Source organism: Triticum dicoccoides, chromosome 2B, assembly GCF_002162155.2.
Source record: "Triticum dicoccoides isolate Atlit2015 ecotype Zavitan chromosome 2B, WEW_v2.0, whole genome shotgun sequence".
Classification (NCBI taxonomy): domain Eukaryota; kingdom Viridiplantae; phylum Streptophyta; class Magnoliopsida; order Poales; family Poaceae; genus Triticum; species Triticum dicoccoides.
The window spans coordinates 816,196,638-816,217,451 of NC_041383.1; positions in this window are offsets into that span (position 1 = coordinate 816,196,638).

The following is a 20,814-nucleotide window of genomic DNA, read 5'->3' on the forward strand; positions in this document are numbered from 1 at the left end:
AAATTTTTCGTGAATTTCGGCATGACTTGTGCTACAAACTAGGACATATCGAGTGCCTGGGATTTGTCGCACTGGGAAGGAGTCAACGTTTCTGCATGTCATTATTCATTTTATTAGGTCTAGAATTAATTACTAGATTTAATCGTATGATACATGGCTAGCAACGATGAAGGACAGGGTTCTGGTGACTATGACAACGTCTACCGGGCTGCAGAAGAATTTTTGAGGGATGCCGACGATCAAGAGTTGATGTTGGTGGGTCCACCTGTCACATCGGAGATTGAGACTGACATCGAGACCGGCGCTGAGACTGAGACTGGGATCGAGACCGCGCTGAGACTGAGACCGGTGCTGAGACTAGCGGAGCCAGTATAGAACCGAAAGCAAAGAGACAACGGCTTCCTAACAAGCTCAGGACTACTAGACTGGTGGTCACGGAGGTGGACGACGGCAATTTTGAGCCAACCGCGCCCGAGGAAGCGCGCGCATGCTACAGCAATCAAGTAGGATGCATCATACGGACAACTGCCACCATCAACGATGAGAAACTAAAGAAGATAGATAATATGAGGCCCTCCCTCCTAAAGAAGCTGCACCAGATATTCTTGTTCCCGGGCCGGAATGAAAAGGATTATAAAGATCCAGATAAGGACCCGACAATGAGCAAGATAAACAAACATGCCATGACCAAGTTTAGCGACGCGTTTGCCGCCTGGAAATCAAGGGTGAAATATCGGATCGTCATCAAAAAGGAAACCTACTCCGAGATTGTAGAGGCTAATCCGACAATCACGGCAGAGCACTTTCAAATATTCAAGGTGGCTTGCGAGGCCGAAGCTGCCAAAAAAAGTCGAAGTACATGAAGGGGCTTCAACAGAGGAACATTGGAAGCCACCACCTCAGAAGCCGTGGTTACGGCGGGAAGAGGTCCATATGGGCCAAGGAGGACGCAGAAGCCGCGAGTCTGGGCATCCCAGACCCCTTGGCGGAGTTCACCGTCCCGTAGGAGCGTGACGTCCTCAGGGCCCGGCACCATTGGGACCCAGTGAAGAAGGTTTTCGAGACGAACGGGGTCACGACAGAGTTCATGAGACTGCTGATAATTTTAGTTTCTGATTAATTCAACTGCATGTTAGTCATATTTGTAAACGATCCTTGTGCCTTTTGCAGAGAGAGCAGCACAGGATTGCGGCCGAAAGCGACTCGCCTCTGAGGCGTTGGCGAGGCCCAAGTGGGACATTCCATTCAACCGGGCGTTGAACATATTGAAAGGACTCCCGGTGGAGACTCGACCGTTCTATGAACGCGTGCACGGTGTTGGACACGGCGCCACGTGGAAGAAGTACTACCGTGAGACAGCGCCTGAATTGTCGCCTCCGGAGTCTGAGCGTATTATGGACAACCTTCCAGTACCAAAGAAGTCTAGGAAGAGACCGAGGAAAGGCAAAAAACCTGATTCTATGATCCAGCCGCCTCAGCAGCCTGGGGTCAAGACCGTATAGATATCCCTAGTGCGGCAAAATGACATATCACCGGTGAACTAATCCTACCTGAAGCAGCGATAGGGGCCAGATTCGGCGATGTAAGGGGACTTCATGACGATGTGTTGTGGAGAGAGAAAGGCTTCATCGCCTCGAAAAATCTAGGATACCCTGGTTAACATGCCGCAGCAATTGTCATATGTCGACACATTCCCCGCGGACAAGTTCTTCCTTCGATTCAATTACATCTTCGACATGTATCACTGGAAGAAGCTGGATTTTAAGTTTGTCCGCCTTTATGCCTTGCACACGAACTACCTCATCGGGGTTGAGCAGATACCTTTTATCTGTGTCGCTAACCCGTACTTCATGCACGAGAGCTTCTTGGCAGTCTGCGCAAAGCACCGTGAATTCGTGAGGGACTACCTCGTCAATTTCATGCTCGCTAATAAGGACAAGGAGGCGATTCTCGTGCCTTATCATCCCCTGTAAGTCATCTGCGTGAATATCCTTCCTTCGATTTCAATCATTCATTTGCACGGTGGAGGCTAATTAATTTGAGGTGTACTTATTTTACGCAGCGGCGGGCGCGCCGTCCTGATCATCCTCTACCCCCGATACTCCCACGCTCTTTACTTGGACTCGTCTAAGAACATTACCAAAAAGGATTACACCCATATCAAGTCTATTCTCGATAGTGCTATCTTTTACTACGGTAAAGGGGGTGGAGAGGTCAACGACAAGAAGACAAGGCACATCAGGCCCGTCTTCAGCCATAAGACCGACTTCTGCTGCATCCAGCAACCGAGTGATTCTCTTAATGATGGATTCTATGTACTACACCACATGCTGGAGTACAGCCGAGATCATCAGAAACTTCACATGTCACCTAAATCCGGCGATTCCCATATTCTTCAATGGGCAAAGCACATAGGAGATATCGAGGATCATCGACTTTGAGCTGAGTTGTATCACATCCAGCGCGAACTTGCCCAATCATCATGAAGGAGGTCCTCGAAAAAACAAAGATGTTCTACGAAGAAGGAGACATGTCGCGGGAAGACATCCGAACATGCGTAGCCTCTCAGCGTCTCGACATGAAGCCTTTCACTAAGCTCGGGGACTTTCTCCCTGACATGGATGGATGGCACGACATGTTGGAGTGATTGTCGATATATGACAATGTGTGTCCGTTTAGTCCATAATTTATGTATGACAAAACTTTGAGTTATGCACGGCGAAACTTTATTTGTGATGTAATTAAACCGTCCTCCTCCTCGACTAGCGAAGATCACTCTAGTTAGGGCATTTTGGGTATGATAAACTTTGTTATTTATGCTTATGATATGTTGCTTCTATTTTTCCCAAGTCTATCTCTTTCTGTTGCTCAACTATATATGTTTTGCATATCATCGACTCATGTGACGATGCAGGTGCATAGATCATCGATGGCGAAGAAGTGCTACGCCAGGAGTATACGATGAGTGGTCGGAGTGTCAGGCCCAGGTGTACCGGTTTCCGGTTTCCGAGCGACATCTAGTAGTTAGTTTAGGTTCACGCATGCGAGAGAGGGATACGAACTCATGTACTTCATAGTTCCGCACTCACTCATAGTGTAGCTCTTCTCGCGTATATCATTGTTTAGATGGATGGCGATGTAGTTGCAAGTAATCGAGACTTGTATCACTATTTTCGAGATGATGACGAGAGGCCACTTTGTGTTGGATGATGATTATGATGATGACATGATTTCATGAGACTATTTGTATGTATATGCTATGATTACATTTGTATGTGTATGATATGCTAAAGATTATTGTATAAAGCCTATTCAAATACAAAACAAATATGCATAAAAAATAGAAACTAATAAAACTAGCAGTAGCAAGGGGAACAAAGTTAGCAGTAGCGCTTACTTCTAAAAAGCGCTGCAGATAGTAGTAGCAACGCTCTTACCTAAAGCGCGCTACTGCTAGCCATGTATAGCTGTAGTGTGGGATGATAGGCGCTACTGCTACACGTTAGTTGCAGCGCCTTATCAGTAGCGCGACGTCCCGCGCTACTGATAGGCAAAATACCCGCGCTACTGCTAGGGTTTTCCCTAGTAGTGATAAGTTTATGAAAGCTCAAAAAGAAACTAAGTGAGTGTGCATCCAACTTGCTTTCTCATGAAGACCTAGGGCAATTTGAGGAAGCCCATCGTTGGAATATGTAAGCCAAGTTCTATAATGAAAAATTCCCACTAGTATACGAAAGTGATAACGTATGAGACTCTCTATCATGAAGATCATGGTGCTACTTTGAAGCACAAGTGTGGTAAAAGGATAGTAGCATTGCCCCTTCTCTCTTTTCTCTCATTTTTTTGTTTTTTTTGTTTTTTGGGCCTTCTCTCTTTTTTTTGCCTCTTTTTTTTGTCCGGAGTGTCATCCCGACTTGTGGGGGAATCATAGTCTCCATCATCCTTTCCTCACTTCGGACAATGCTCTAATAATGAAGATCATCACACTTTTATTTACTTACAACTCAAGAATTACAACTCGATACTTAGAACAAAATATGACTCTATATGAATGCCTCCGGCGGTGTACCGGGATGTGCAACGAATCAAGAGTGACATGTATGAAAGAATTATGGAAGGTGGCTTTGCCACAAATACGATGTCAACTACATGATCATGCAAAGAAATATGACAATGATGAAGCATGTCATAATAAACGGAATGGTGGAAAGTTGCATGGCAATATATCTCGGAATGGCTATGGAAATGGCATAATAGGTAGGTATGGTGGCTGTTTTTGAGGAAGATATATAGTGGGTGTATGGTACCGGCGAAAGTTGCGTGGTACTAGAGAGGCTAGCAATGGTGGAAGGGTGAGTGAGTATAATCCATGGACTCAACATTAGTCATAAAGAACTCACACACTTATTGCAAAAATTTATTAGTCATCAAAACCAAGCACTACATGCATGCTCCTAGGGGAAGGGTTGGTAGGAGTTAACCATCGTACGATCCCGACCGCCACTCATAAGGAAGACAATCAATAAATAAATCATGATCTAACTTCATCACATAACGGTTCAACATACGTGCATGCTATGGGAATCACAAAATTCAACACAAGTATTTCTACAATCCATAATTACTCACTAGCATGACTCTAATATCACCATCCTCATATCTCAAAACAGTCATAAGGAATCAAACTTCTCATAGTATTCAATGCATTTTATATGGAAGTTTTTATTATATGGGAAAATTTTGTTTTTGCCACTCTAGATTTTGCCAATTTTCCTTACGCCACTCTAGATTTTGACATTTCATTTTTGCCACTCTTAGTTTCTGACAATTATCACAATTGCCATTCTGTGGCAAAAGCAAAATAATTTTATTTCATTTTTGCCACTCTTAACTTTTGACAATTATCACAATTGCCACTCAGAAAATTTTGCTTTTTCCACGGGAATGCAATTGTTGTAATTGTCAAAAACTAAGAGTGGCAAAAGTGAAATGTCAAAATTTAGAGTGGCATAAGGAAAATTGGCAAAATCTAGAGTGGCAAAAACAAAATTTTCCCTTATTATATCCCTCTTGGATGCCCATCATATTAGGATTAAATTCATAACCAAAGCAAATTACCATGTTGTTTAAGACTCTCAAAATAATATAAGTGAAGAATGAGAGTTCATCTATTTCTTCAAAATAAAACCACCGCCGTGCTCTTAAAACGATATAAGTGAAGTACTAGAGCAAATGACAAACTACTCAAAAAGATATAAGTAAAGATTAATGAGTAGTCGAATAATTATGTAACTATGTGAAGACTCTCTAACATTTAACAATTTCAGATCTTGGGATATTATTCAAACATCAAGCAAAATGAAATAAATGACATTGCAAGGATAGCACATATCATGTGAAGAAGCAAAACCTTAGGCTCAACCAAAACTGACCGATAGTTGTTGAAGAAGAAAGGTGGGATGCCAACCGGGGCATCCCCAAGCTTAGATGCTTGAGACTTCTTGAAATATTAATTAGGGATGCCTTTGCCATCCCCAAGCTCGAGCTTTTGTGTCTCTTTAATTCCTTTTATATCATGGTTTCCCTAAATCTTAAAAACTTCATCCACACAAAACTCAACAAGAGCTCGTGAGATAAATTAGTATAAATCAACACAATAACCTTATCATTCTCTACTGTAGAATATCACTAAAATTATTATTTGATATTGCACCACCTGACATATCTCGCACCAACCACCCGACATTTGGCGCCCACCGTGGGGCTAGGTGCACCGTCGTCCGGAGACCTGCTCTGGACGGGAAACCTGTTTCTCCCAGACTTTCAACACCGTGACAACATTTCAAATTCAATTATTTTTGTTGTAATTTTCAAACCTAACATGTAGTTGTTATTTTCTTAACAAAATATTTATACTAAACTTTTATATTTAATTATAATTCATTTTCCCAAATAAAAACTATAGATCATAATTATTTTATAAGCTATTTTTTCTTATATAGATGATAATATTGCTAAATATTTTTTATCTTTACAATACTATTTTAATTTATGTTGCTAAAAATTGTAGGCCATGTTTGCAATGATAGTTAAATTAATTTTTGTTATATGCATTGTGCCTTCTTGAGATACTCAAAGTCAGTCCCCATAAATGTGAGAAAATAAGACAATCAATAAATGGTATAGCTTCATGGATTAGTTCATGATAATCCCATGAACATAGTACATATAGATGTGTGTGTATTTAAACATTTTGGTAGAACTTTCGTGTATAGTATCAGAAATATCCTCATAGCGGATTCTTGTTTATGACTAGATATGTTCAAATAAAATAGTGTAAACTTGATAAAACGTATTTCAAAAGTTTGTCACCAAATTATAAGCATGTTGCTCTTTATAATTATTTTTTAGGGGCAACCACGTCTCACATAATAGAACCTCTCTAGCTAATATTATCTTCAGTACAACAGGTAGAGCATTCAAAAATTTGAGCTTACTATGTAAATAATGTGCTTTTGCTTTGGAATGAATGAAACAGTATCTAAAGAGTAGTGATGCGTGACCGATTGTCCTCGGCCACGGTGGCGTAGACTATGTTGCGACGACGTTGGTGGCTACCAACTCCTGACCGAAAGAAGGATGGAGAGACGAGAGATGAGGTCTGGTTTTAGATCCGATCCTTCACGATTGTCATCCTACCTAACCACACATGTCTCCTTGGGCGTCGTCGCACGCAGCAGCGGATGGGGATGATAATGTGTCACATCGTCTGCTCATTGATGGATAATTAGCGCGGTTGCGGCCGCCGGAGTAGGTAGTTAGGATGCCACACATAGTCACCATGGGGGATCCACCTTTGTGTCCATGTTCGATGAGCAATCAGCGCAGCGCCGTTGGAGCAGACTATGGAGTAGAGGGTGATGGAGTGGCGGTGTAGAAGCCCTAGTGTAGAAATCCTTGTTGTTGCTTGATTTGTTTATTATTTAGATAGAATGGTTAATTCCGTTACACATAGACAAATCGGTTGACAGACTTGGATACATGAAATAAACAATTGCTGAAGTTACTCCTCTGTCCGGGATTATAGGGCTGACAAGCCAAGAAGCCCCTTTTATTATAAGGTGGCTCGAAAAAATCTCTTTTTAAATGGACCTAATTAATTGCATGCAAAATTAAATTCTTTACTAATTAATTGCTTTATGGCTTGGTACCAAATTGATTCTGGAAAAATGCCTGTAATTAATTGTCTCGCTAATTGATTACGACGCTCGGTTTTCCAATTGTTTTATCATATAAATGACCGCAGGAGTTTGTTTACTGGATTCGTACGTTTGGGTCCTGGGATTCATCTCCTTGGGTCCTCCCTCATGCCTTGCAGTCAAAGAATGGAACAGCCCACAAGCTGCTAGCGTTGCTGCGTTAAATTACTGGCCATGGCCCTGAACCGGATGCGCATGTGCAAATCTGCAGAAGATACTATCATCCAGTCCAGGAGAACATATTCCTCATGATTATGTATGTGGTGCTAAGAACTCCATGGGTGACGACTCCAGATTCAGTTAAGAACATATTCCTCTGGCGACCAGCATCGATAGCAGCAGCAAGAGGTAGAAGATGTGTATCCTATTCCTATCCACCGGCCCAAGTTGCCCAGTTTCAGTTGTGTTGCTACCGTCCGTGTGTATTTTGTAGCAATGCGAGGACAGCGATGGCACATGTACGATGCTCCGTTGGACGGGCATGCTTCTTGGGGTCTTGACAGGACAAAACATGCTACTGTCTCTAATGCACTAGTACTATTATCTGAACTGAATGAATGGCCGATCTTTTACCTGAAAAAAAGGACATTGGTTGATCGGGTGACTGGATGATGAATTGTGCATGCAGTGGCAGCGGTAGTGGTGCACCAGTGAGGGAAAGGACATGGGTAGTGGCCATGGCAGTTTGTTGCAGCCGACCTGCATCATGCACGCATGTCCACGGATGATCTACCAAGGATACAGGAGGGGAAATTTTACGGTGCATCATAATACACCAAATCACGTGTATTATATGGGCGATCTAACGGATTAGAATAACTAGGCCTTTTTTAGCCCAAGGGTATTTTCGACCTAAATTTTTTTATACCTTTAATCGGCCCAATTAAGTCCAGGGGTATTCTCGTCCGAAATTTTTCGATTAAATTAATTGCATTAATAAAACACTTCATTATAGAGGTCCAATCATCGTGCGTACTCTTTTCAAATTTGGTTTGAGCGGTTCGTCCTCTCTCCTCCTCTCGAGCCCTAACCTCGGCGCCCTCGATCGCCGCCGATCGCCTCCGGCGCCCTCGATCGCTGCCTATCGCACTCGCCGTGTCACTGCTCCCTCCTGCTCCTACTCCCCCTCCCCCCTCCATCGGAAGTCACCCCGCTCGGGTCGCGGCGCCAGATCTTCCGACGAGCCTCCCCTCCTTTCCCGAGCGCACGCCACCTTCCCCGACCTGAGAGGCCACATCATCCTCATCGACGTGCATCAACTTTTTCACGCTGGATCTTCGCTGTAAGTGCCTAGCCATCTCAAATCTTTGCTGGTCCCTTATGCTTATAGTACCAATAGGGGTCGGATTTGATTAAGGTTTAGGATATGTCATGTGAGGTTTAGGGTTTATGGTTTCAGAAAGTTGTGACAAGATTTCTATTGAAAGGGAGTGTAAGTTGGATTTAGCTAGGTCATGTTGATGTAGTTAGTTAGGGTTTATGGTTTCAGAAAGTTGTGACAAGACTTTTTTTCAAAGGAAGTGTAAGTCGGATTTAGCTAGGACATATTGAAGCACTTAGTTAGGGTTGTGTGCCATGAGAATTTGTCAGCAGATTTGGATTCAAAGAAAGTTATTTTGGATTTAGTTAGGAGATGCTTTTGAATTGAGTTTCCAGATATTTTGGATTTAGTTAGGAGATAATTATTTTTGTATGGAGTTTGGAGATATTTTCGACTTAGTGACGAGATAATTTGGATTTAGTTAGGTGATAATTTTGGATTCAGTTAGGACACAATTTTGAACGGAGTTTGCAGATAATTGATCTATCAGGGTGGATCTATTAGGGGACTTGAAAGATTCGTGCACTTTGGATTTAGTTAGGAGATCATCAGTTACAACAAGTACAATCAATTAAATATTTCTGGATCTAGTCAGGGAATATTTTATACTTACTTATAGCTTTTGAAGGACTGAGTTTGGTACATGAATCCGATATGAAAAATTAAATCAATTATTTAAGCAGAGTATTGCATAATTATTATGTATGCTATCCATCCGTAACATTGACTATCTGTTTTCGTTGGCAGCATAACGACATGGATGATAAAGGCAACGATGGCAAAAACTTGGGGAATACAGGCAAGGATGACAAGGACATGGGTGATAGACGAAACGAAGGCAAAGGAATGGATGGTATGCGCATGGATGATAACGATAATGAGGATGCAGGCAAGGATGGCATAGACCTAGATGATGTACACATGCAAGGTAAATGAATTCATATTAAAGGCATGGCTGGTTCAGATCTGAATGAGTGTATGGAATACATAGAGATTGTGAAGAAGACTTTCAGGACTGAGGAAGAAGCCTACATGTTCTACGTAGGGTATGCGAGAAAAAAGGGTTTGGTGTTAGAAAGGATGATCTGAAGTACAGGGGTCCGGGTCCGAAATAAAATGCATACAGAAGGACATACAAGTGTTGCAACCAAGGATGGCGGGCCCTTAAGCACTTTAACAGAGCTGATAGAAAAAGAACACCGAGGGGTCTTTCTCGGTGTGGGTGTCCCGCTCTTTTTCAGGTTGAGCTACAAGATAGTAGCGGCCTCTGGTTCGTCAAGAACTGTGTGGACAAGCATAACCATCTGTTTGTCCCTACTGACCTGACTCCCTACTTATCGGCTCATCGTAGAATGACTGACGTACAAAAGGCCGATGTCATCGAGTATGCTGTTGGTGGACTTCGAACACATCAGATTATGAATGTAATGGAGAAGAATACCGGAGGTCCCGACAAGCTTGGATTTATAGATCGAGACCTATACAACCATGTTTCAATCCAGAAGAAGCGCAAGATAGAAGGCAGTGACGCTAGATATTTGCTCACCTATATGATTGCACAGAAAAAAGCAGGCCCGGAATTCTTTTTCAAATACACAGAAGACAAAGAAGGCCATTTGAGGAACATATTCTGGGCTGATCCACAATCCCGGATTGACTATGTTGCCTTTGGTGGTGTCGTGGTGTTCGACAGTACATACCGGTCTAACAAGAACAGGCTTCCGTTTGTTCCATTTGTTGGTATGAACCATCACCGCAGCACAATTCTGTTTGGGGTCGGTCTAGTGTCAGATGAGACAGTTGCATCATACCAGTGGCTTATTCATGTATTTTTGGAGGCAATGTCCCAGAGGGCACCCATTTCAGCAATCACCGATGGGGACGGTTCAATTGCTAAAGCAATAGCTACTGTCTGGACTGGAACAGATCATCGTTTGTGCACGTGGCATATCGAGGAGAATATGGTGATGCACCTCCGCAAGAAAAAGCTTGAGGAATTTAGGGAATTCATTTACCGTCGTTGGGATGTTGATGAGTTTGAGAAAAGATGGGAGGCTTATAAGGTTCGGTTCAAAATAAAACCAACGGGAAAGAGGTCGTCATGGGTTAACAGGATGTACGAGCTGCGACACAAATGGGCTACTGCGTACACAAAGGGTAGATATTTCCTTGACATGATGAGTAATCAGAGGAGTGAGTCTCTCAACTCAAGGCTTCATGTGCACCTGAACAGGAAGATACAGCTTGTTGATTTGTTGCAGCATGTTGAGCACTGTGTATCCATAATGCGTAAGAATGAAGCAGCATTAGACGCAGTAGCAACACATACGATACCCTTCACTAAGCTAAATGCACACCCTCTGGAGATTGGTGCCTCTTATATTTATACAACAGTGATGTTTTCAAAGGTAAAGCGTCAGATTGTCGAAGAGACAAATTGGTAGGTCACGGACCGGGTAGCATGTGATGGTTTGGTCGTGTTTGGAGTTTTGCACAAAGCCCCATATGATAAAGTCCCATATGGCAGGGATGCTACAGAATTGCAAGGTAAGGAAGGTAAGGATGCTGAGGACTTGCATGCAAAAAAATTGGATGCTGAGGATCCCAATGACTTGCAAGGTAAGGAAGGTAAGGATGCTGAGGACTTGCATGCAAAAAAATTGGATGCTGAGGATCCCAATGACTTGCAAGGTAAGGATGCTGAGGACTTGCATGCAAAAAACTTGGATGCTGAGGATCCCAATGACTTGGAAGGTAAGGATGCTGAGGACTTGCATGCAAAAAACTTGGATGCTGAGGATCCCAATGACTTGGAATGCAAGGATGGTGTGGACTTGCATGCCAAAAACCTGGATGCTAAGGATCCCATTGACTTGGAAGGTAAGGACAGTGAGGAGTTGGATGCACAAGGAGTGGATGCTAAGCCTGTGGATTTTATATATCACGTGACTTGTCTGTTTACAGGAGCAAGATTGGATGATGTAGCTTGTAAATGTAAAAAGTTGGAAATTCAGGATTACCCATACGCACATATATTCTGCGTTCTGGATCATCTAGGTGTACGCACATTTCCAAAAAAAATGTCAAGAAAAGATGGACAATGCATGCCAAGCCAGCGTTCCCTTCTTCGAGGACTACGAATACTCATGTATGGTCTGATCACATGAATAAGTGTCATCAACTACGCAACATGGCTAGTGACGATTCATATCCGCAGCTAGTGATTCACAGTCAGAACAGGTGATGGAGCTCCTCCGGAGTATATTGGTTGATGGAGAAAAAACTGATTTGGATGAAGGCCATAAATCGTCTGTTCTTTTGCCGGCATACTTCTCTGTTGCTCGCGTATGCTGCACTGATGACGTGGAAAATCCAATCAAATTAGTTCCAAAAGGGAGACCAACTACCGAAGAATCGAACAAGAGGATTAAATCCAGGCGCGAGTGGATGAGAGGGAAAAAAGCAACGAAGTTAGTGCACATGTTTATCTCATTGTTCATTTCCATACATGCTTACAATGTTAATATGTTCTCTCTTTTTCTTCAATTTACTCAGGAACCAATCAGGGAAATCAAAGGTCACAAGGAGGAAGAAGCGAAAAGAGAAAGACTCAGAAACAGAAGAAGACACAGATTCAGATACAGAAGAAGAGGAAGATTCAAAAAAAGCAACAAAGTTAGTGCACATGTTAATCTCATTGTTCATTTCCATACATGATTACAGTGTTAATATGTTCTCCCGAAGAGTGTTCACATGTTTTTCTTCAATTTACGCAGGAAAAAATCGGGGAAATCAAATAGCACGAGGAAGAAGCAAAAAGAAGAGACAGAGTCAGATACAGAAGAAGAGACAGAGGCAGATACAGAAGAAGAGGAAGATTCAGGTACAGAAGAAGAGGGAGATTCAGATGCAGAAGAAGAGGAAGATTCGGATGCAGAAGATGGTGGGCTGAGGAGGGCTAGGAAGAGACCATTGGAGGTTGCAGAAGAGGATTACGCAAAACCAAACAAGTGGGCATCAACACAATTGTGCATACTTAAACATGTTTTCGAATGCTGGCTGCAGATTCATATATTTCATTTTTTGCAGGAAACGCAAGGGCGCTCCAAATGTCAATGCTGGGAGGAAGAAAAAGAACGATGACAAGGGTGCGCGAGGAAAACCAGTGAAGTTAGTGTTTGTACTTACATGTCCGCTCTAGAAGTCGGGTATTTGCTAGTACTGTGTTGACGTTTGTTAACTTTTCTAGGAAAGACTCTAAGAAGGGCGGTAAAGAACAGGCCAAAGAGATGATGAGGACAAAAAGGCCTGCTAGGAATGTACCACAAGCTGAGCGAATAAGAGCTGTCAAGTTAGCTTTTGTAACTATGACGAGAAAATCAGTGAAGTTAGTGTCTTTTCTGTTATAGTGTACTGTACATGCTCAAATCTTCTTTGCTATCCTACTAACAAACGTTGTTTCATGCAAAAAAGCTATAGTGAAGTAGAGACAGGTTTAGATGCACAGGGTCAAGCAGAGAAAACAAAAGGATTTCTGGGGTCAAAAAATTGAGAACAAACTAAAGTAGACAATTTTCCATGCCGCGATCCACCTTGTTTGTGATGTATTAGACCTATGTGATGGACTGCCACTATTTTTCTGAATTCCTCGTTTGCTTGGTACACCCTCATTTTATTATGGACGGGACGACATGGTAGGCTAGTTATGATTTATCAACATCGATGAAACAATGCATTTTTAGTGAAGTTGGTTTTCTGTATTTTTTTCATTTTTTACATAATATATTGCTGAAATTTGTTCAAGTGTAGTCAAATTTCATACTTGAAATATAAAATAGAAACCGAAAATTTATTTATATATATAAGAAAATAGAACGTTAATAGAAACGTCGTTTCAAATAACCTTGAAAATCGTTTATTTTCAAATAGAAAATAAGCATACGAATATTTTAAAAATAGCATGCTCATTTGAAAAAAGCATGTTCGATTGAAAATAAAACAAAATGAATATGCGATTTAAAAATAGCATGCTGCTTTGAATATACAATTTTTAAAATACCTTGCTATTTTAAAAACAGCATGCTGATTTTAAAAATATGATTCCAAAAATAGGATGCTACTTTTAAAATTATAATGCTCTTTTCAATATGCTACTTTCAAAATAACATGATGATTTAAAAAATATCGTGCTAATTTTAAAAATAGCATGATACTTTTAAAAATATAATTCTTTTTTCAATATGCTACTTTTCAAATAGCATGCTATTTTCAAAAATATCATGCTAATTTTAGAAATTGCATGCTTATTTTAAAAATAGCATGCTTATTATAAAAATAGCATGCTCTTTTCAATATGCTACTTTTAAAATATCATGCTGATTTAAAAAAATCATGTTCTTTTGAATTTGATAGTTTTAAAAATAGCATGCTGATATAAAAATAACAGCCTCATTCTAAAAATATAACGCTATTTTTTAAAATATAATGCTGTTTTTCAAAATAGCATGCTGCTTTCAAAATAACAGCCTCATTCTAAAAATATAACGCTGCTTTTAAAATAGCATGTTGTTTTCAAAAATTACATGCTTTTTGAAATATGCTGTTTTGAAAGCAGTGTGCTGATTTTGAAAACAACATTTTTTTTAAAATTATGCTTTTTAAAAGATAGCATGTTTTTTAGTATATTGTTTTCAAATAAAAAAAACATGCTGGTTTGCTCTGTTTTTGAAAATAGCATGCCATGCCATTTGGAAAGTAACAGAAACATCATTTTTTGCATTGCATTTTGACCCGCAAGTTTTTGTATTGCATTGTATTTTTTTGTGCGACAGACATACAAACCGCATTTACAAAATAACTCGTACTAGCCAACACAAAAACCTCGTTCAAAAATGAAAGTAGTGTCCAATCCATTTGAAACCCGGTTAGATTTGATTCTAAAAATAATAGCATCACTGTGGCAAAAAGGGGGAACTATAATTGCAGTCCATAAAGGTAATTATATCAAGGAGGGTACTAGGGTGCGTTATATATATAGACTTGCATAGCAAGTACATTACGCCACATAGGGTACCATCAAGTTACTGCCAAGTTCCACTTACTGGACGATCTTCATACCCAGTCGGACCCTAAAGTTATACCACCAAAGTACCAGTTACTACCAAGTACCAATTACTACTAAGTTGCACTTACTGGACCCAAAAGCTGATACTACCAACTTGCAGTTACTGGCTACTACATACAGATATTAAAACTAGCGTCAAACTACTGCCATGGGTCAACGAACCCTCATGCCACTAACCATGTTCACCCTAAGCCCACCTCCACTCCTTTCCATGAACCTGAAGATAGCCATTTGATCTTCTTTCATTCTGGCTCCCTCAACGACTTCTCTCCAGTTCTTCATCATGACCGCACGCCCGTCCTTCTTGCCCATCTTGAACAAGACCTTTTTATTACCTTCAAAATGTTCATTGGTGACACACACAACCATGGGCTTTCGCGGATAATCTTTGAGGTAGGCCTGACTGCCCTTTGAGAAGATCTTATTGCAGAGCGAAACAAATAATGCTAAATAAAAAATTAAGTATGATTTGCACACAAAAAAAGTAAGTATGATTTGCATAACCACGCCCGTCCTCCTCTCTGTCTCTACATGATGGCATTTTCACTAGTGAAGTATGATTTGCAAAAAGAAAAGTCCAAGTGTTTACCATCTTGCTCTTCCCTCTGATGACTGCCGAGCGAGTGACGGTGCTGACATAGTATGGTATGGGTGGTTGGCACTACGTTACTATGGATTTGAGACAGTCCCACCGATCCTCGTTTAGCGATACATGGTTTCCGTAGAAGATGCGATCCTTGAAAGTTCCTTTTCTCACAATGTATCCCGGACCTGTATCAAAAAAAATAAGATGACAGAGTAGTAAATAATTTCATACGTAAGATCTAGAACATCAGCGGTGGGTTAATGATCAATGCCTACTCCAATGATCAAGAAATGAAGGACATAGATAACCCAATCACATCCACCCAGCAATATCTCGTAGAAACATGGGCAAATTGAATATTTGATTTATTTAAACTAACAACTAAACACTCCTCTATGTAAGCTCTAGTTCAGTCAATGTTGATTTGGAAGGTCATCTAGAACCCAAACAGAGTAATGTGTGGTAATCAACTGTCACTCAAACATCAACTTTTGATATTTCACGGTTCATTTAATATCTGACCAGCCATATAGAACTTTACCCCGTAGTGCCAAGATAGGATCGTGGTCCACATCTCCATATCCTTCAGAACTATCATCAGTGTCATAGTCGCTAGAGGTGTCGTCATCATCTCTATAGCCGTCACTCCCACATGAAGTGCCATCTGAAGCATAATCTGAGGTGGTCCGGTGATCACTCTCTTCACTGCTGATGAGGATGGTTTCCCTTGCCATTCAAACCTGTTGCATGCATTGCAATGAACAAATGTTAGTTATTGATATATGAAATCAGTCTTCCATTAGGAATTGTTAGCACCATATACAATGTGAATAATCTTTTCGCATACTTCTCGCTAAGTACGTAGTTCATGTATAAACATCTAAACGAAAAAGCTAATCGACAACTATTCGCATGACTAGTCAAGAGTAGTGGTTAGACTCATAATCATTGGGCAGACATAACCAATTAGGATATTTCAAGGTTACAATTTTGTGAGCTGGACAAGAAAACTTGGTAACCAACCAATTAGTAGCCATGTACAAATGAACCATGATTGACTGCTCTCATCGAGCAATACGTGAAACTATAACTGATCTGCCTTTGATCACTGCAAATTTCCTGATGGGCTGTTGTGTGGTACCATCAGGTAATAAATATAAAGTCTTCAAATTGTCCCAACAAAACAAATAATGCATTTTCTGCTGTACATACCATTTTTAGAGGTAGTTGTGGAGGTTAATTTTCCAATTTCCAGTGAGAATAAGGACATGATAGAATCTCTGAAGCAAGATGACATCATAGTGAAGGCTATGAGAACGAGCAAGGTATTCTGACCAATAGTCACCCTTTTGTATACTTGATATTTATTTACTCATGACTACCCATACCAACAAGTAAAATCATGATTATGAAGTATAATGGAAGGAAATCCAATAGTGAGGAATTTGTTTGCAATGTGAACTACTAGCTCACAGCAAATTTTCATCACGTTCACGTTGAACTCACCCAAAAAGGACTTCCCTATTTTTTACGATTTTCCTTTGTTTTTGTTTTTTAGACAAAAGGATTTTCCTTTGTGTTTTTTATTAGTAACATAGGGTTTTACTTTGTGACAGGTAAGCGGCCTGTGGGCCTGTTTGGTTGTTTCTTTACGAACTGGACCCATGGGCCGTTATTTTCTATGCTTGACACGGATAGGGTCCGTGTCATCACCCCCATCGCCCACACACCCCCGCCCCCCTCAGCCCCACCCTCCCCACAAACCACCCTGCCGCGACCCCGCCGCCGCTCTCGACGGTTGGAGCAGAAGAGCGCGGAGTGAGATTGGGAGGCCGCCAGCAAGCACCTAGCGACTACCGGCGACTAGGTGAAGTGAGAAACCCTAACTTGTAATCTTCGACTTCTTTGTTCCTTGTTGTGTTGCCGTTTCGGGATTTGGATATGGTTTTCAAAGTTGTAGTTAGGATTTTCAATCGCAGGTTATATGGAAGGCGATGCAGAGCTTGAAGGAAGTTTTCTACAACGGTAGGTTGCTCGGTAATTTTTTTCCTAGGGTTTCGGTATTCCATGGTTTTCATAACAATGAGCAAGTGTAGATGCGTAGCACAATAGCAACAAATATCAGCAAACAATTCGTTAAAAACTTAGAAATTTTTTGGCATTGTGCAGTGGCGAATCCAGGAAGAAACCGGAGGGTGGGCCCAAAACTTATAAGCTGGGCTAGTGGATTAAATTCCTTTTTAGGCCGAAATTAGGTTGGGTTTAGTAAGGCAGCCATTAACTAGTAGTCCTAGATTGCAAGTCAACTAAACACTACCTCAGTTGTGCTGCAGAGGATGAGGGGCCAATGCCGCGCGTCGATGCTCGGGCTGAGCCCATGCTGCCGGTCGAGGATCAAGAGAAGGACATGTCTGAAGAAGCGGTGGTGCGGCGGGCACGCGCTGCGTTGCGGGGTTATGAGGAGTGGAGGGCGAGCCACCCGCGCAGTTCAAGTGTATGATTGTTGATTACTGATGCACTACCTTTGTTGATTATACTGTATGATTGTTTCCTAGTGTGTTTACATTCATAAGCCCATTTCTTTAATTCTCATCCTTTGCTTTTCTTCATTTTATTTTGTTTACACATGTGGTGTGCATAACCTGTCGACAGGACTGCAACAGGCCCGATGCTGATGGGTTGACATTTACCATCAGGCTAGATGGGGACACTTCAGATGTGGTATAAATAACCATGTCAAGTTTGACTTGTATTGTGTTTGTTCCCCTCTACTTTGAAGATTAACAAAATGTAGAAAATAAATAGCAATTTAATTCTACATCTACAGATCGTGCCATGCTACGCATGGCACCAGTTCAGCGCCATCCCAGACAGTTCATTGTTTTTTCAAGCGAGAGGGAGCCGCACGTATGATTTTGGCGTGTACAAAGGGAATTCAAGGGCAACCATCGGTGGTGAAAATTGGTGCAGGTTTGTTGAAGACTTCGACCTGCGGGAAGGCGACCTTGTCTCCTTCGATTTGACTGAAGACATTCATATGGTGTACTGCTGCAACCTGCCAAGGACATGCGATCAAAACAAAGAGCATAATCCTCTAGAACCAGCTGTCATAACAAAGGGAATTAATCTGACGAAGCAAGAGGAGCGTAACCTACATGACCTTTTGGCGATGAAGAAAGGTTATATAGGTGTATTCTTCGTCCACCGCTTCACCAAGTCGAACGTAGCAGGAAAGACGATGGTATGTTTTTGGTGTACTAGTATTTTTTATTTTGTATGCAATTTTCTTTGTTTTTTCATGGAGAGAAAGATTAATGATATGCTATTGTAGCTGAAACCAGTGAATACACGGATGTGTATTTTTGCATATCCTTTTGTTTCCCATAACTGAAGATCCTTATGTAATATATGTAGATGTAGCTGAAGATCCTTTTGTTTACTGCTCCTTCACATATTTGATTTTTTTCCTATGAAGGTGCATACAGAGATTACCGGCGAAAGTTGTCGATGCTCTGAAGACCCCAGGAGATGGGGAGATATCGGGAGATGGGCTTGCTGGCATTCGGCTGTGCAAGGACAGTTTCATGCCGGTCAAGTACCACAAGTGTGATGAAGGCCGCATCATCTTCGGCAAGGGATGGAGTGATTTTGTTGACAGTGAAGAGGTCAAGGTTCATAAAGCCGTTCTTTTCGGTTTCAAGACCACCACCCGTGAAGATCTTCAGATCGAGGTGGTTATGAACATGCTGACCGAGGAGCCACAAAAGTAGCACGACAATGCAAGAGTGTCCTTTACACTAGGTATGGTGCGAAAACTATGTTGATAGCAGTTATGCATCTATGGGGTTACGTCTTCATTCTGTCTTGGGTGATGATGACTATGACAGGAGGACATGTTGCAGTCAAAGTGAATGCTAGGATTGGGTCCTATTCAGGACTCAAAATAGGGCTTACACAGGTGGTTGCTTTATTGGCCGCTGTTTCCCTGGCTATAATCATGAACGATGGTAATGCAAATGGAATCTTTAAGGGGGTTTTATTAATAATTTAAATCATAGCGTTAAGATGGTAGAACTACCTATGAGTGCTTGCGTTGGACATGCGGGAAGGGCATCATTTGTGTTCTTCACTCTTTGGTAATGCAGGAATAATGTGAGATTACAAAATAAATGGTATAGTGATCTTATGATTCTTGTTTAGCTAATTTGCTTGTTGATCATGGGATGGTCTATAATGCAGATGAAGGTGATAAACAAAGAGGTGTTGATGGTCTATATGCGCAGGCTAGAGCATGTAGCAAGCGGATTGTACAGTTCATCGCAAGTGTGGAGTCACAAGGTACTGCGGTGTCGCCTGCGCATCTCTCAGCTATATTTTCTGTCATTTGCCGTAGTCTTATTTTTTGGACCTTGATGTTAAGTCTGGATGGGTTTGCTACCATGTATGATTTGTGCTGCTAGTTGATTACTTTAGTTTCTAGCTGTAGTTTTTATCAGGGGCTTCAAAGACCATGTGGTTTCTGTTAATGGAAAATCAGGGGGGTGAGGGAGTCCTGGATTAGGGGGTGTCCGGATGGCCGGACTATGACCTTTGGCCGGACTCCCAGACTATGAAGATACAAGATTGAAGACTTCGTCCCGTGTCTGGATGGGACTTTCCTTGGCGTGGAAGGCAAGCTTGGCGATACGATATGTAGATCTCCTCCCATTGTGACCGACTCTGTGTAACCCTAGCCCTCTCCGGTGTCTATATAAACCGGAGAGTTTTAGTCCGTAGGACGAACAACAATCATACCATAGGCTAGCTTCTAGGGTTTAGCCTCTCTGATCTCGTGGTAGATCAACTCTTGTACTACCCATATCATCAATATTAATCAAGCAAGAGTAGGGTTTTACCTCCATCGAGAGGGCCCGAACCTGGGTAAAAACATCATGTCCCTTGTCTCCTGTTACCATCCGCCTAGACGCACAGTTCGGGACCCCTTACTCGAGATCTGCCGGTTTTGACACCGACATTGGCTTCTTCGATCTTCTTCGATCTTCAGGCCCGATGGCTTCTTCGATCTTCAACCACGACGCGGTCCAGGGTGAGACTTTTCTCCCCGGACAGATCTTCGTATTCGGCGGCTTTGCATTGTGGGCCAATTCACTTGGCCATCTAGAGCAGATCGAAAGCTACGCCCCTGGCCATCAGGTCAGATTTGGAGGTTTAAACTACACGGCTGACATCCGCGGAGACTTGATCTTCGACGGATTCGAGCCACAGCCAAGTGCGCCGCACTGTCACGAGGGGCATGATCTAGCTCTGCCACCGGACAGCGCCCAGAGTGCCGCTCAGGTGTCCGCTCCAACCCTTAGTTCGGAGCCGACTGCACCAATCGAGGACGGGCGGCTGGATGCCACCTCGGGGGCTGCAATCTCTACGGCGATCGAGCCGAACACCAATCTTGTCCTTCGTGGAGCTTGTGACTCCAAGGCGCCGGACTCCGTTCCGGACTCCGAATCTTCCGCACCTCTCCCGATCG